Source organism: Arachis stenosperma, chromosome 6 (genome assembly GCF_014773155.1).
Source record: "Arachis stenosperma cultivar V10309 chromosome 6, arast.V10309.gnm1.PFL2, whole genome shotgun sequence".
NCBI lineage: Eukaryota > Viridiplantae > Streptophyta > Magnoliopsida > Fabales > Fabaceae > Arachis > Arachis stenosperma.
In genome coordinates this window covers 2944031-2950030 of record NC_080382.1, presented here as the reverse complement: position 1 = coordinate 2950030, position 6000 = coordinate 2944031, and positions in this window count along the sequence as shown.

The window sequence follows — 6000 nt, the reverse complement described above, 5'->3', positions numbered from 1 at the left end:
TTGAAAAATCTGAATGCTTTGTTTTCATATGGCTGAATGCAATGTGTGTGGATATATGAATTTTCTTGTTTTGTTTAGTTCTTGTAATAGATAAGGTTTGGTGAGATGGTATTCTTTTTAGGTTAAAGTAATGATTGTAGTTTTGTTGTTGAAATATAAATAAATTATATACAAAAATAAAGTAAGGAAAAACAAAATGCATTGTATGATTTACTGTTACTCTTTTTAATTTGTAGAAAAAAATCATCTAGTGATATTTGTTTTCTATCATGGTGAAAAATTTAAAAATGATAAAAGTGGATAAAAAAATTATGAACCAGACAATATAAAAGTATTAACGGAGTTGAAGGGGATACTCTACTATAAGGAATTAGGATATTCAGAGATGAATAGTTATTGCTGAAAAATATTCGAAATGTCGCTTGAAGTTGGATTGAGAAAATTAGAAGTAGATGCATCGATTTATTGAAAATAGTGAAAAATTATAGAAAGAATCACAATTCGATCAACATTTACTTTGTGCATAGAGTGTTAGAGCCACACATGTTGAAGTGTATGAGTAAGGATGATGATGAGTTAGTTATATTAGTCATTAGAGGCCAACAGCATTTGTAAACCCAAGGTCTCAAATACCCCGGATTGAATAAGAGATACTGTTTAAGGTCCGATTCATAGTTACTGTTTAGAAGTTTTATGCATTATAGACATATTGTTAATGAGTATTTTGTACAACTTTATTTATTTTTTGGTATAGTCCAAAATTAGGTAACTTATGTTTGATATTATGAAAACTTGGTTAATAAGATTGGTATTATTATGAAGATTATGTCATGCTTATATAGACATGAAAATATTTCGATTTTAATGTATATGATTAGACTTAATTTATCTTATGAGTAATTAACTGTTTATTTTTATTTACTTGTTTCTAGAGTTATATAAAAATTGGTTAAAATAATGTAAAAAAATGAAGGTTGCTGTTTTGTTAATGGAAAGAAAAAAAATGTCCAATCTCATTTGCTAAATTTTACCAATATTCTTAACAAGATCCAATAAAATAACAAGATCACCAATACTTTTATAAATTTTTTACTTTCTTACAGATGACATACGTGCTCCAATCACTAACATAAAAATTATTACTAGGGTAAATATTAAAATAATCAATATTTTAACTATTTTTACTTTAGCTTTCAAACTATTTATTCTTCAACGTAGTTTCACTTTTCAATTTTTACAGTCACTCTCAACTTCAAATTCTGCTTCTGTCCCACCATTTGCAACTTTAAAAATTTTACATTCTTTATCATCTATCCAACTAAAGTTGTTACAGTGGTTGCCTTTCTGCACATGTCAAGCGAAAAAAGTGAATCTCACATTAATGGTGAAAGGAGTTAAAAAAAACTGTAGTTCATATCAATCTAAACTCACCCGATATCTTGGACAAATGTGAAATAACTTTTCTGAATTTTTTGGTGTTCCAGATTTCTTAATCATAGTTTTCAGCCCATAAATACAGGTTATGTCCATGTTCATTTTTCTTCTCCGCATGGAGAAGCTAGAAACGAAGCTACTCAGCGATTACACTGACAACCCAGCACTTCGTCTTCCATCAGCGCTTTGCATCGTGGCTTCTAAACTTGGGTAATGGCTCTACACCACAGCATCACCACTTAGTAAGATGGATTAATGTCTCCGTAGATTTTGTGGATTAGAGTTTATAAAATGGGGTTAGAGACTATTTTGACATAATATAGTGAACATATCTTATCAGTTTTCATTTGGACACACAGTTTTTAACACACGTGTCAATTAATGCCTCATGTGCACTGCTGTTGATAAAAACTGTTAGCCTAAAAATGGAAGGACAAACGAGATTGTTGTTAAATCTTTTGGGGACTAATTTAATTAAAAAAATCATTCGAAAACAAAAATGACGATCAAACATTCTTTTCGGAGACCAATTTGACCATTAACTCATATAAATTGTGTTATATTTTTATGAATAATGTTAGAACTTTTTTCAGTTAACATCAACTAATTTATTTAAAATTATTTTATTTATCTTAAATTATAAATTATTATAAATTTTTTATTTTAAATTTTGAATTATAAAATTAAATTTTAAAATTAATTAAAAGTTTGTTTTTTTATATTTTTTAATTATATATACATCCCTCATTTACACACACAATATATATTATATATTATATAGATTTAATTATTTTACCGATCTCTATAGTTTTATTGAATTTTTAATTATATTTCTATATTTATTTTTTTTAATTAGGTCTTTATACCATATCAGATTTTGTAATTAAGTTTCTATCATGATAAAAATATTAGAAGTAATAAAATATTCTGTTAAAATTAAACAAAACAAATATATCTAATATGTAACTGAATATTCTATTTTATTTAACAGAATATTCTATTAATTTTAACATTTTTTTATTATAATATAGACTTCATTATAAAATTTAATATAATATAAAAATCTAATTAAAAATTTAATAAATTATAAAATCAACCAAATAATTAAACATATTATATAAAGCAAACATATCATCTCGTTCCTTGTTAACCTACTATAATTTATTGAATATCCAATAACTTTGCTGGGTTTTTAGACACTTAGAAGTTAGAACAATTCAACTAGATTTTCAAGCGACCTGCTTTGCCAAATGCCAATTTAACATGAACACGTGGATCGAGTTACAATAGAAATAAGCAATATGACTCATGTCTGTTGTGATAAGAACAACAACGTGGATGCCCATTCCCATGCAAAACTCACTTTTTTAAAGAAGGAATGACATTAAATGTATGTTGAAATTAAGCTCCCAATATGTGTATAAATAGAGACCTTTGCCTCCGAGAAAAACACAAGCAAGTAATAATAAAATCACTTCTCTCTTTATGTTACAATCAAATACCCTTCTCCTTATATTACTATTACAATTCTTTCTCTTCTTTTATTTTATAAGTATTTTAAATTCTATTTTCTATTACTCTTTACATATAATATTAATAGCAATATTAACCACCTTTATTATATTGAGATAGTCTCAAATGCAAATTTCTCTCTCTTTATTTTTAATACTTTTTCTTATCTTTGTATATATATACACAATACAACATATAATATTATTATATATATATAATAATTATTGAGCTAATTATATTAATAATAAAGTCTTCTATTTATACATCTCTATTTTATATCTTTTATTTATTTTACAACACGTTATCAGCACGAGACTCTGATCAAATCTTTAGGAAGACTCAGGTAATATTTTCATTATGTCGAAGCTCTCTCATCTTGAATTCAATGCTCTTGATATATCTGGAAACAATTATTTATCATGGATACTAGATGCTGAAATCCATCTTGATTCAATGGATCTTGGAGATACCATTAAGATTGAAAATAATGCATCCCAGAAGGATAAAGCTAAAGCCATGATTTTTCTCCGTCGTCATCTTGACGAAGGATTGAAAAATGAATATCTCACATTAAAAGATCCTGCAGATCTTTGGAAAGACCTTGAAGAAAGGTACAATCATCAGAAAACGGTGATACTTTCTCAAGCCCGGTATGAATGGACGCATTTGCGTTTACAAGATTTTAAATCTATAAATGAATATAATTCTGCAATGTTTCGAATCACCTCACGAATGAAATTGTGTGGGGAAAAAATAACTGATCATGATATGTTGGAGAAAACTTTCTCAACCTTCCATGCCTCGAATGTGCTCCTGCAGCAGCAGTATCGAGAGAAAGGGTTTAAAAAATATTCTGAGTTAATTTATTGCCTTCTTGTTGCCGAACGCAACAATGAGTTGTTATTAAAAAATCATGAAGCGCGCCCAGCTGGCGCCGCCCCATTTCCTGAAGTAAATGCGGCAAATCATTACTCCAGAAGAGGTAAATGGCAAGCTTTTAATAACAAGAAAAATTATGGAAGGAAAAAGAATTATGTTCAAAAGAGAGGATCTCACCAGAAGTGGGACAAAGAAAGGAATATCGGGCAGAATAAATCAACGGAGGAGAAGTGTTTCCGCTGTGGTGGAAAGGGCCATTGGTCACGTACCTGTCGTACCCCAAGGCACCTAGTCGATCTTTACCAGGCATCTTTGAAAAAGAACGACAAAGGAAAGGAAACAAATTTTGTTTCAAATGATGCTAAGAACTCCACCACTCATTATGATGTATCTGATTTCTTTGAGGACCCTGAAGGAAATATTGGCCATTTGATCAATGATGGAATAGTTTAATATGTGAAATTGTGAAGTATCTATGTAAATAAATAATGTAAAAAAAAAAATTATTGTTAAGTTTTATTTTCTGTGTATTTAAGTTTCAAATGTGATGTACATAAATAATGAAATATTAATATGAATTTTAAAATTATTAAATGTGTCAAATTTTAAAATAAAATTTTAGTATATGACATTATTTTATGTACAGTGTTTCTTAGAAAAATAATTCTGATCAAGTATTCAATTTAACTGTGCATATTACTCATTTTATTATTTGTTTTTGAAGAATGGCAAGGATATGTAATGAAGATGTATGCCTTGCGGATAGTGCAAGTTCGCACACTATCCTCAAAAGTGATATATATTTTACCCATCTTGTGCCAAAAGAGGAATATGTTAACACTATTATTGGCTCAGGCAATGTGATAGAAGGCTCCGGAAGAGCTATAATTTTGTTTCCTGGAGGAACAAAATTTATAATAAACAATGCACTATTATCTACCAAGTCTCTGAGAAACTTGTTGAGTTTCAAAGATATTCGCCGAAATGGATATCATATTGAGACGATGAATGAGGGAAATCATGAGTATTTATGTATCACAACTCATGATTCAAATAAGAAAGTTATATTAGAAAAATTACCCTCACTTTCATCTGGGTTGTATTATACCAAGATTAGTGCAATTGAATCACATGCCACTGTAAACCAGAAGTTTACTAGCCCAAATGAATTCATAACTTGGCACGATCGATTGGGTCATCCGGGAACAACCATGATGAGAAGAATTATTGAAAACTCTCATGGACATTCACTAAAGAACCAGAAGATTCTTAAAACTAGTGAATTTTGTTGTGCTGCATGTTCTCAGGGAAAGCTAATTTTAAAACCATCACCAGTAAAGATTGGATTTGAATCCCCTGAATTCCTAGAAAGGATTCAAGGTGATATATGTGGACCTATTCATCCACCATGTGGATCTTTTAGATATTTTATGGTCCTAATAGACGCATCTTCGAGATGGTCACATGTGTGCTTATTATCTTCTTGCAACTTGGCGTTTGCGAGATTACTGGCTCAAATTATTCGATTAAAAGTACAATTTCCAGAAAATCCAATTAAAGCAATTCGTCTTGATAATGCTGGTGAATTTACTTCCCAAGCTTTTGATGCTTATTGTATGGCTAATGGAATAAGTGTTGAACATCCAGTAGCTTATGTTCACACACAAAATGGGTTAGCAGAATCACTTATTAAGCGCCTCCAATTAATCGCTAGACCCTTGCTTATGAGAACAAATCTCCCAACCTCGGTTTGGGGGCATGCTATTTTACATGCCGCAACACTTATTCGTTTGAGGCCAACAAGTTATCATCAATTCTCTCCTATGCAATTAGCTTTTGGCCAGCAGCCAAATGTTTCCCATTTAAGAATATTTGGGTGTGCAATATATGTTTCCATTGCACCACCTAATCGCACCAAAATGGGACCCCAAAGAAAATTGGGGATATATGTTGGATATGATTCTCCCTCTATAGTGAGGTATCTTGAGATACAAACTGGTGATGTGTTTAAAGCCCGGTTTGCGGATTGTCATTTTGATGAATCAAAATTTCCAACATTAGGGGGAGAGAATAAGCTTCCTGAAAAGGAACTTAATTGGAATGCATCATCGTTGATGCATTTGGATCCTCGATCAGGGCAATGTGAACTAGAAGTTCAAAAGATTATACATTTGC